The sequence below is a fragment of the Pteropus alecto genome, unplaced genomic scaffold (assembly GCF_000325575.1).
Source record: "Pteropus alecto unplaced genomic scaffold, ASM32557v1 scaffold7, whole genome shotgun sequence".
Lineage (NCBI taxonomy): Eukaryota > Metazoa > Chordata > Mammalia > Chiroptera > Pteropodidae > Pteropus > Pteropus alecto.
The window spans coordinates 42,104,696-42,117,176 of record NW_006494614.1 but is presented as its reverse complement, the minus strand read 5'-3'; the positions used below and the strand labels follow the sequence as shown (position 1 = coordinate 42,117,176).

The 12,481-nt window shown below is 53.2% G+C and overlaps 1 protein-coding gene across 1 annotated transcript in view; it reads right to left on the bottom strand.

Moving 5' to 3' along the window:
- The window catches only part of TFEB (transcription factor EB), a 45,594-nt gene extending 33,119 nt beyond the window's left edge, over window positions 1-12,475 (bottom strand). The window contains 1 exon segment of the mRNA XM_025042773.1: window positions 12,264-12,475. The gene's annotated coding sequence lies outside the window, so the exon portion shown is untranslated.
- Between the last annotated feature and the right edge of the window lie 6 nt (window positions 12,476-12,481).

Sequence of the window (12,481 nt, the reverse complement as noted above, 5' to 3'; positions counted from 1 at the left end):
GAGGTCAACCCTCACAACCCTTACAGGAGACCCTGCTCCCTCTTCCACATCCACCTCTAGATAAATGCAGAGAAGGGGCTGGGATGAAGATAGGGGTCCACCTTCTTGCTAAGGGGACCATTACGCTGTCCCTCCTCACTGATATCACTGCCCGAGGCAAGTCACTCAATCCCTCTGTGCCTCCAAGTCCTCATCTATGAAATGGGGGTGATAACAGCACCCACCTCACAAGGTGACTGTGAGGGAGGGGCTGATACAGGCAAAGCATTTGACACAGCACCTGACATGAAGTATGGCCTGGGAAACATGAGCTCTTATTATTATCCCTAGTTCTAACTCAAATCTCCACCATCAAAAATAATCGCCATGAACTCTGGGCAGCTTTTTGCTGTCTGCACGTAAAATGTGTGGAGCGTTTGTTTCCTCACTGGTGCCAGGCGCTGTTCAGAGCATGTATTCAGTCTTTTGATCCTCACGATGAAACCACATGGTGGGTGCTATAATTGTCATCTCTATTTAATAGAAGAGGAAACCGAGGCAACAAGAGGCTAAGTAACTTACCAGGATCACATAGCTGCAAAGTGGCAGGGCCAGGATTTGAACCCAAGTGGGCTGGCACTGCACATCCAGCCAGGCGCTTCCAGTTACTGCTCCCAGTCTCTGATGTAAGCGGGCGTTTTCTGTGGCCTGGCCAGTGTCGTACTATGCACATTTTCTGTGCCCATTACCTTCTCACCAGAGCCCCCAAACAAGCTTGGGAGATGAGAAGAGGCAAGAAGGGTTTAAACAGCCCAGGGTTGCACAGCTCCTCAAAGATGAGGCTGGCAGCCAGCTACTATGACTCTTGATTTCACACGCCTTCCACCATCCCGGGCTCAGGGGAGCCTTGTCTTCTCTTTTCTGAACCCAGGCAGGGGCCCCTCCCCTGGGCAACCTGCTTCCCCAGCCCTGGCCCTGCTCAAAAGAGATCCCCATGCCAGTATAGCCTGTGAGCTTCATCCCTACTCGCCCATCTCCTCAAAGACACCCACCCCCCAGCACACACACACCCTCAATTTCCACTTGTGGGAAAATGCTCTTGCTACACATGCCTGGGAGAGGGCGACCCCCTGGAAGGAGGCCCCCTGAAATGCTCAACTTCTCAGGGGGCCAGAGCCCAGGACCATGCCCCTGCCCCAGCCCCAGTTTCCTCATTTTCCCCAGCACTGTTTCTCACCCAGCCCCCCTGCACCTCAGCCTGAGAGGAAGTTACACAATCCCCTGGGAGCTGCAAATGTGGCCATTACTCACAGCACACAGGGAACCACACGCCCAGAAGGCCTCTCTCACCCAAGTCTACCCAACACAGACAGACTCCCAGCTCCAATCTCACCAACCCAGGACTCCGGGCCACCTATAGTGTCCCTGCCTCCTCCCAGATTGAGCCTCTGACAACCACTCACCACCCACACGGCCTGGCCTCACAGAGCCCCAGGCCACATTGGCCAGCCACTACATCAAGAATTTGCAGGAATCCTACTAGGCCCAGTGCGGGCCTAACCCTAAGCCACCTAACCTCCCAGCCCCTCTGGGAGACATGTGCCCTCTTGGCAGGAAGCCCCACAGTTCACCACCTTTCTGACTAAACCACATATCTGTCACCTCAGCTTTGGGCCTTCACAGGCCCTCCAGACACTCAGTTCACAGTCTTACTATAGCCCGCCTTGAAATGGACTCTGAGACCAAGCGTATTCTCTGAAGCTCTGGGAAGATCTGAGCCACCAAACAATTTCCACTTGTGGGAAAATGCTCTTGCTACACATGCGATTTCAGAGGTTCATCGGTTCCCAAAGTTCTTCTCTAACAGCCTGTCAAAGACACTTGACATTTGACTAGCGCTTCTTTCTGGTAGCTAAGGGATTCCCGTCTTTGGTAGGTAAATACCCCTTGTCAAGAAAGGCTACCAATCATTAAGCTGTTGTCAGTCACCTACACCTCAAGATGGATGACTTTACTAGGCCCTTTCGTCGAGAGTATGTTTCAGGAAGGGATAGCGTAGCAGAGGGAAGATGAGACAGGCCATGGCTCCTGGAGAAGGTGGGAGGTGCCACTGAGATGAGGTGAGCCTCAGAACAGGAGGTCAGAGAGGCCCAGGGATCTCTGACCCTGACTCTGGGCCAACCCAGGGCCCCTCCCTGGAATAGCAAATTCTGGAAGGACACAGAGGGTGATGAGCAGGATGCTGACTTGGGTATGCAGAGCCCCGAAGAACGACTTCTGGCTCCCACCCTTCAGTGCCAAGACTTGCAATGCGGCCTCAGATAAAGAGTATGATAAGCACCTCTTATTGCCTCACACACCCTTGGACTCCCACCTAGCCAAGGACAAAGTCAGAAATGGTTTTACCTGGGCCCCAGGCCTCCCCAGAGAGCCCCTTACTTCTGCAGCCCTCATCAAAAGGCTGGGGCTCTCAGGGCGGTGCCCCCATAGCCCTTTGAGGCCTAGAGTTGCAGGAAAGAGGACTGAGGCTCATGGCTGGTCACCTGACGCCTCCAGCTCAGCAGAAAAGGGAGCATAGTCGAGGGGGCAGGGCTGGTGCTGGGAAAAGCCCTCCCTCCCCTGGAAATACCAACTGCAGGCCCCTTCATAGGATGCTTCCCAAAACGCCATGCAGCTACCTTCTCCCCTCTTTCCACACAGCCCTCCCTCCCCTGACAACAGCCCCATGAAGGGGAGGGGGCAGCAACCCTTGCCACTCTCGTTTTCAGACGAGGAAACTTAGGCTCAAAGCATTTAGTGCTTTCTCTAAGGCCATGCAACAAGTTCATGGCAAATCTATTTCCTGGCTCTTTTCCCAGACCAGAGCTTCTCAGCCTCCACACAACTGACACTTGGGACCAGATAATTCTTTGTTGTAGGGTTGTCTTGAGAATTTTACTATATTTAGCAGCATCCTTGGTCTCTATCCACTAGATGCCAGTAGCATTCACTGAGCTATGACAACCAAAAATACCATCAGACATTGCTAAAAGTCACCTGGGAAGCAAAATCCCCCCTGGTTGAGAACTACTGCCCTAGAAGCCCCTGAAAGATGAGCACTTGCCAATTTGAAATTCAAAGGTATCTGCTGGGGCTTCTAACCCTAAGCCTCCCTCCTCCTTTACCAGATGTACCCAGCGGGAGGGCCTGAGGGTGCTGGTGAGTATTCGGTGGGTTCAGTACATTCTGGGCAGAGGCTGCCCTATTGGCAGGCATTGCCATTTGAGGATCTCCTCCCAAGACCACCCTCCCACCCCCAATCTAGAAACTACCCCCATCCCCGGCACTCAATATCACAATGGTCTTTCAACTATTTTGATCATGCACTCATCTGAGTAAAAACTTTTGAGCACCCCCAATATATGCTTTCCTCATAAAGTGCTTATAAATACCAATGCATGAATATATCATGCATGTCAGCAAACATAAACAAAAATAGTTCTATAAATAAAAGGAGAAGGGAAATATAAATTATGCCCATGATGAGGCACTGTTACACACTTCCAGCAAGGGAGAGATTAAACAGTCTGCCAATACCAAGTGTCGACAAGGATACAGAGCAACAGGAACTCAGGTGCTGTGTATAATCACTTACCACAATATTTACTAAAGTTGAAATATGCTCTAGCAATTTCACTCTGAGTAATATATACTCTGGAAAGATGTATACACCAATGCACTAGGAAGCACATACAAAAATGTTCTTACAGTATTGTTCATAGTAGCCAAAAATGGGAAACCAACCCAAATGTCCACAAGTAGCAGGATGGATACAAACATGGTAGCAAGTTCATGCAGTGGAATATTACACAGCAATGAAAATGAACACACTACTGCTATGAATCTCACAAATAAATGGCTGAGTGGAAAAACCATGACAAAAAAATATGTTCAACGTCATTCCAGTTGCATTAAATTCAAAATCAGACAAAATTAAACTCTTTTGCTAAAGCTACAGACATAGGTGGTTACATGATAAAGAAAAGCAAAGAAGTAACTATTAGAAAGGTCAGGATTGTGGTTACCTCTTGGGGAGGGAGGGCTGTGACCACAGCAAGCACACAAGCTTACTGTGGAATGCAGGCTACATTCTGTTTCTTCATTGGGTTGTGCTTATCTGAGTGTTCGCTTTCATAATTATTTATTACATTACAAATATGTTTATGTTCTTTCAGCAATATTCTATACTTCACAATAAAAGGGGAAGAATGATATATAAATAAATAGAAGTTCTAATATTTTCTTCTCATATCTGGCTTTGAAAATTAGACCAAAACTATAATTAGGCCAAACAAACTGATAAGAACCTATAGTTTGTCAGAGGTCTGGAGTATCTGGTGATATTTGGGGCTGTCTTAAAGGGATCCCCCAGCTGGCCCAAGCTACTGGCTGCCCTTCAGCCCACAAGGGCTGGGCACCACAGCCGCTTTCATCTCTCACCCTCCCAGGGCATCCTAGCCACCAAATGCCCCTAACTGCCCAAGGGCAGGGCGCTGCCTCAGGCTGGGCACCCTCCCCCCCACCTCACCCTGCCTTAGGCCATTCCTCTGGGCCCTTCGAAGGGCCTCCAATACATGTGGGCAAGTATTGGAGGAGCAGGGTGAGCCTCAGACACACTCTGAACATACTAAAAGAAGGAAGGAGGCAGGAAAAAGACATAGAGTATGAAGACTTGGGGACAGAGAGCAGGAGAGACATACATGCATTGAGAGCCAATGCTCCAGATGCAGTGGAACTAAATGGAGGGTTAGAGAGATTGGTTGAGGGGAAGAAGGAGAAAGGGGAAGGACAGAAGGTGTTGGAGTTGGCAGGGGCAGGGGAGGAGATGTATTGCCCGAGGATGCAGGCCTAAGTCTTAGGGCTCGGTAACAGGCAGCTCCAAAGAGGCCTGAGCTGTTGGGCCCAGTTTAGCATCATATCCCCCATGACCCAGGGTTTCCAAGTGGCAGATGGTGGCTCAGGAAGCCTCCATGTGGCCTCCTTCATACTCAGCAGCCTCTAGTCCTCCTGGAAGAAAGGATCTGTCCAGGAGGGAAGGATCTCCCAGGCCTGCAGTGGCAACCCCCAGGTGAGAGGCCCCAGGGGGCAGTAGTGCTATGGGGCCCTGTGGGTAGGAAGGGCTGAACCAAGGTCACCATGCTGGCACAAGCCCTTTTGTAAAAACTCTCTCCAGACCAAGGAAGAATGCTCTTCAGAGTGAAGGGTCAGATGTGGACACATTTACATTCATTCAGGACACTATTCTCTCCAATCTTACATCACTCTGCCTTTCTCTGTCCTCTGTGGTTACTGAAATTCCCTGCTAGGCTGTCAGCTTTGAGGAGGAGCCATGTCCTTATTCCCATCACCCTTCTGGGCCAGCTCTGAGCCAAGTACCTAGGAGGTACTCAGTTCATGCCTATTGACCCCAACAGTGCTACGGCCATGGGGTGCTGGAGCGGTGCCCTCACTCTCTCTGGGCCTTGGTTCCCTTCCCCTCGACACATGGGGACAGCACCAGCTGGCCTCTAAGGCCCCTGGTTCCATAGCCCCAATCCACCCGCAGCAAAGCCAGCCAGCAACCGCACTGGCAGAGGCAGCTGAGAGTGCACCTGGCTAGAGCCAGGAGGGGACGAGAGGCAGCAGGGGGTGGACAGTATACTGTGTCACTCAGCACCCCTCAGAACTGCCGGGGGCTGAGGCAGGTGCTGTCCCCAAACCAATTATAAACAAGGCAGAGGACAGGCTGTGACTTCCCTTAGCAAACATGAGAAAACAAACCAAGCCCCACCCCACAGACCCACTGGTAGAACTGGGTAGTGCTGGCAAAGCCTCTGCGGGGAGGGACAGACTATGAGCCCCACACCAGAGTGAGGCCGGGCAGAGGCAGGGAGCTCTTTCTTAGTGAGCTGTGCACAGTCCCTGAGTATTAGATGGTGAAGCTGATACCTAGCCTGCTGCAGGGCAGAGACCACGGGTACAGCATCTGTTGTGTCCTCATTTCTGGGCACATGATGGGGGCTCAAGTCATGCTCACTCACTCACTCCGCAGAGAATATTGAGCATCCACTATATACTAGGATCTGTTCTAGGTGCTGAGGGTACTGCACTGAACAAAACAGAACCAAAACCTGTGCCCAGCGTGCTAACATTCGAGTATCCCATTCATCTGTTGACTGATTGGCTCTGACACCAATCTCATCCTGCCTCCCCCTGCAGGGCTGAAGGGCCTGCTACCACCTCTTCTTACCTTCTACCAGGCTTTGCCCCAGCTCCCCAAGCCTCTAAGGAAGACTCTACCCCACCAGCCAAGGGTTGAGCCCCAGGGTCACCCAACTATCTGCTGTCCCCAAGGCCCGGGATCTCTTAGAAGGTGATGGAGACACCCTACCTCCAGCAGTGACTCTCCCGCCCCTACCCCTCCGAACATTTCCAGTCTGGGTGAGGAAAGGAGAAGGGACCAGCTGCTTTTTGTACATTTTAGCATTTTTATTATTAACAAGAAATACATCGAACAATAATCCAATACTTGCCCTCCACAGGGTGGGAAAGTAAAATAACATGATGAGTCTTTCTACGGCCTCACTACAACAAAGTGGGAGGCCACTCCGGACACCCCCTCTATCCCTATAATGCTACTCTGGCTCCAGGCACATTTGCAAGCATTTTAGACTTCTCCTGTGTTCTGATGACTGTCCAGGCTAGCGCAGTCCTTCGTTGTCCACCTCATCCCTTGATCAAGCAGCAAATATTTTCTGAGCACTTGTCCCAGAGGGTGGGGCCAAGACCACAAAGCTGGACATGGGTCAGTGTAACAGGAAGCAGGGGCAGAGAGCCAGGCTGGGGAAGAGAGGGCTGACTATACCAGGGGCTGCGGGGAGGAACAAAGAGTCTCAGAGTGGTCCCTGCCCTGGGGACATGGCTTCGAAAAGGAGACAGGCCTAAGAGGCCCAAAGCAATCAGAAAGCTCTTGCCTGCAAAGCTGTAGGTTCTTCTGTGGTCTGGGGACCAGCAGCATTAGCGTCATCTGAGAACTTGTCAGAAATGCAAATCCCAGACCTATGGATTCCAGACCCACTCGATCAGAAATCCTGGGGATGGGGGCCCGGCAAGCTGTATTTTAACAATTCCTCCAGTTGATTCTGATGTTCACTCAAATATGAGAACCACTGTCTTAGAGAAAAGGCATCAGAATCATTTGGGGGATTTTGTAAAAATATTGATATCTAGGCCCCTCTCCCAAGACTCAGATGCAGTGGTATTTTTTAAGAGCTCCCAGCAATCATAACATCCACTCAGGGCTGCAGTCAGATAGAACAGTCCCTTGGGTCTCCTGGGAAGGTGTGCTTTGATGGACAGAGGATTTGGTTACAGGGAGGGGAGCAGAGGACAGGCTGCCAGGAGAGGAAACCAGCATGGGGGGCTGGGAAGAGGGAATATGGACTATGGGTTTCTGGAGAGTCTATTGGGATTCCTGGATTCATCTCTATGGTATCAAATTTTCCTTTGGGACATTCTCTGTATGAATAAGAGTCAAGAAGGAGGCCTTCCTCCAAGGAAGCTGGACAGGGGTTGGGATGGCCAGACTTCACTTCTCCTCCTTCGTATACACACATTTAAGGGCCAGGAAAGAAAATTATTAATGACTCTGCCTCTTGCTTCTGCCCCTCTGGGCTGCCCTCTGCTCTCACTCACTGCCCCATCACCCCACAGCAAAGTACTTCCTGTAGGCACAATAATCCTGCTCTATCACTGGGATTGTAGCTATCTCTTCAGTGACATCACAACCAAGGGGATCTGTATCTCTGGCGCAGAGTGGAGGAGGGGCAGGGCAAGGCGTCAAGAGTGGGTAGTAAATGACCAGGTCAGATGCTACCCAAGGAATCCCAAGGGACAGGCAGGGCAGGTGGAGATGCTTTAGGCATTGCCAAGTCTCTTATGTTATCCTGTTAAATGTGAAGACTAGGCTATGTGTGGTGCGACAGGGAGTGGTGGGGACTGTGGCCAGGAGTCTGCAAAGCCCTGGGAAAGATGCAGATGGTAGATTCACAAGGGAGTGGGGTGGGGAGACTGTTTGCAACCCATAGATCATTATTTCTTCCATAGAGCTCTCTAAGCTTCTATTTCCTCACTTGAGAATAAGAATTAAAAAAAAAAAATGAGTTATGAGAATTAATGATGATAACATTTTGAACATAGCACTATTCTGAGTCCTGTACATGCAACATGCATCAACACAACATGCTTATCCCTCGCTACAACATTATTAGGTATGTGCTACTGTAATCCTCACTTCCTAGGTGTGGAAACAGGCAAAATGAAGTTAAGCAGCTTGCCCAGGGTCACACAGCTCGTAAGTGGCAGAGCTGGGATTCCAATGCAGGAAGCCTGGCCCGGGAGCCTATGCCCTCAACAACCCCCTGCCTCAATGACACGTGGGCCAGTGCTCATTACATGGGGGCTATGGCTATGTCCCAAGAAAAACTGGCTGGTTGCTCCACCAGAGCCAGCCTTTAGCTAAAGCTCTATTAAGTGGCCTTCAGCACTTCGCCACCTCCCCAGGCACCCCACTTCCATCCCTTTCTGAAGCCTCTTTTGTTTTGGTGCCTTTGCCAGAGATCTGTAGGAGGTTCGCATTGTAGGGGATCCCACAGATGATCTAGGTTCAAAGATTTGGAAACAGGCTGAGAGGAGCAGGGACCTGCCCCAGCCGCATAGCCTGTCCGAGGCAACGTGGGATCTCTGAGTTCTTCTCATGACTTCTGCTGTTATCTCATTCTCACCCATTAGTCCCCACAGCCTTTCTTCTCCACACCTGATTAAACAAGTGCCTACTGAGGGCTTTACTGTAAGTTAACATTTGTGGTCTTCAAGGAGACCCAGGAAGCCTGGTTTGAATCCGTCTCCTCCCCAGGCCAGTCAAGAGAGTTCTCAGCAGAGGTCCTTTGATCACCTGTGACGGTGGCTCAGAGGAGCAGCCAGGAGACAGATGTGGTCCTGGGGCAGGGAACTCAGCAACTTCCTACTTTGCTCACAGCAGGTGACCTGAATGGAGAAAAGAAGGTTCCCAGACCACCACACCCCCACCTTTGAAGAGAGAACTCCTGGGAAACCCTGAGTGGTCTTTAGAGATTGAGAACACGGGTTTGGGGGTCATTTGAGCCTGTGTTAGAATCCCTACCACTTCCAGACTGTGTGACTTCAAGCAATTTGCTTCACTTCTCTGAATCGGTATAATGAAAATAATAATTCCTACCTCATTCTAAAGAGTAAATACACAGTAAGTGTTGGCAGCTATTATTTATAACTAAGTTTTATTATAACACTATTCTATTACAGCATAAAAAGTTAAATATTCTATTATTAATACAATATTGTTAGACTCTCATAGACACACATATACACAATTCATCTATACACAAATAACTAGATACTTATAATGTCATAACCACACATACAAACTCCCATCAATTACACACACTCCAAGGACTCACCATGAACCAGGCACTGCTCCCCTCTGATCCTCACAACAGCCTCTGAGGTGTATGCATTTTTATTTCCCTCTTTTTAGATGACGACGCACACATTACACACATATTCACTCTCTGCATCCTGGGATGTAGACACTTCTGATGGCTCTGGAAATCCTGAGCTCCCTCCCTCTGTATCAGAGGAGGCCAACTCAATTTCCACAGTCATCTCCAGGGCAGCCCCAAGCTGGGCCCCAAGTGCTGACTGCCCTCCATCCCTAGGACAAAGGCCCAACCTGGCTTTCATGCCAGCTGCGGTTGGGGAAACCCCTGCTGCCTGCAGAAACCAAGTTGACTTTGAAAAGGAAGAGACAGAAGCCAGGGGGTGGCTGGGCCACACCCTGTGGGGGCAGGTGCTAAGTAACTCTATAAACTCTAGCCAATGATGCAATTACAGCCATAAAGAGAGCCCCCAAGAGGGATCAGGGCCAGAGGCCAGACCCTCAAAGGGCAGCCCTGCCTGAGAAGAGGGAGGTCCCTCCCACCTACTTTCCAGCAGGGGACCTGATACTCCACTACTCTAGGACCCTAGATGGGTTCCTGCCTGCCCTGGCCCACACCCTGCCCACTTCTGACTGTGAGTCACCCTGCCATCAGCCCTCTGAAGCCCAGCTAGCTCTCCCTGGATTGAGTGCTCACCTGCGATGTCCCTGTCCCAACCCCTGCATTCCTTCCATGAGACCTGGAACCAGAAGACCTGGGTTCCCATTTGGCTGCAACTCACAGAGCTGAATTAAGACAAAAGAGCACTGCAGCTGTAATAGGCCTTGTACACTGTAAGCAACATTGGCTCACCTCTGGGAGAAGCAGAACAGTCATCCCAAACAGTCCCTCATTTCCCCTTCGGTTCCCACTCTCTGTCCCAGCAGCCAAGAGGCAGGTTGAATAAATAGGGCCAAGTCGGTGGCTATTCCTCCCACAGCTGGGGAAACTGAGACTTGGTATGAGCATACCAGCAGACTACCAGGTAGGGCTCTCAAAGTGGTAGGCCCTTCCCCTTGCAGTGCCTGTAAGGAAGGCCTTTAACTATTGCGGCTGTCTCTTCCCCAAACTGATCTCCCTGAGGTTAAGCCCTGGGGGCTGCCTCCCAGAAAAGGCCTCAAAGGAAGCAGGCCAAGAAGCCAAGAAACTACATTCTGAGCTGAGCGCACCGGCATCTGGCCGCCTTAGAGGAAACCAGACACCAGCCCCCTACCTGCCACCCCCACCTCAACTGTCCAAGAGTGCCAGGTCTTGGGTCAGTGGAATCTTGGCCAGGGCAAGTGCAAGGGCCTGAGTACACAGCTCAGAGGTGTCACAGGGGACCTGCACCACCAGCCTTGTATCCTCTCTGCTCGACTAAGCACTCCCTCACTCAGGGTGGGGAGTGGAGGCTGGGCTGTAATTAAGTGACACTTCTCCATCCAACGCGAATCCAAAGCACTGCTCTCAAATTTAGTCCAGAAACTGTCCCGCGCAGAACCGTCCCCAGAACAGAGAGGCGAGAGGACGACGGCTGGAGTGGACAGGGGATCCGGCAAAGACTCCGCTGTGAGGGACTGGCAGGGAACCGGGAAGGGGGAGCCCTGGGCAATGCAGGCACTCGAGCAGACGAGCCCCGCCCCAGGCGCCCGCCCTCCCTCCCCCAGGGCGCGAGGCTGGGGTGCACCAGGCGGCTGCGGCGCGAACCTGCTCTCACAGCCCGAAGCAGCTCGGAGCAGCCGTGCGTGAAGCCAGAACCCTAACTGGGAGGGGGCCGAGGGGCGGGGACCGAGCTGGCATCAGCCTGCTCCCTTCTAGGAGGAAAGGGCCCGCGCTGCGGCCAAATAGCTGACCCGGGTCCGGGGGGCAGGGGGAGGGTGCGCTGACTTGGGAGGCGGGACAGCCTGGGGTTGGGCGGTGCGGACTCAAGGAATAGGGGAAAGGGGGCGTGTTTTCCGGGATTTGGGACCGAAAAGTGGGGGGCGGATACTCGGGGGACGGGCAGATGGCTGGGAGATCCAAGGAAAACAGAGAGAGGGGCGCGCGGAGGGTGAGCTCTGGCGTTGGGGCTCCCGAGGTAACGGAATAATGCAAGGGGGAGAAAAAGGCTGCGCTCAGTGATACCAAAGACGCGCGCAGAGGCGGCTTCTAGAGACCGAGCGGGAGGAAGGGACGGGAAGGGAGGGAGGGATGGTACTTCTACCCGCCCCCCCAGCAGCCCAGCCCCCGGGGCGTGGCGCCGCTCTGGCCCTCCCAGACCATCCCGGCAGGGCCTGGCAGGGCCGGACTCGGGCCCCCCCGCCTACACCTCCCCTACCTCCGGCGCCCTCGCCGGTACAACCCGCCCCCGCCGCGTCCGGGGAAGAAGAAGTGGGCGCAGGGCCCACCGGTCCCTCAAACTTCTTACAAGTTCACTCCCACGCCTCCCGCCCCTTCGACTCCCAGCTCCCGAGCCGGGAAGGCCCATGCCCGCCCCGGCCCCTCCCGCCTGGTTACATAAGGTCGCAGAGAAGCCGCCCCCGGCCCGGGCCTGAAGGGAGGGGCCGCCGGGGCTCTCCCGCTCGGCGGGTAGCGCCGCTCGGGCCACGCGCCGGGCGTCCGGGACTAGATGGACAGCGGGGTGGGTGGCGACGCAGCGCACACAGTCCCGCTCCCCTCTCCAGCCCGCACCCCCATCCACCCACCTGTCTCCCAGACCCACGGGATGGGGGCAGGGGAGCCTGAGTTGGAGATTCTTGGCCCTCCGCGAATCCCTTGCCCCCCGGCTCCGCTCACCTAGCTCTGAAGGTCAATCCGTCCGCCGCCCGCTCCCGGGGGCTCCGGCAACTTGTCCCAAGTTCAGGTGTCCGGCCCGCGAGCTGCGCCTGCCTTCCCCTCCCGAGCTCCTCCGGCTCGGCACCACCAGAGAGGCCCGCCCTGTCCGCCCTTCCCGCTGCCGTCGGCGCCGCCGCCGCTCCCTACGTCCAGCCAGCGGCCGCCGCCTCTGCTGTCAC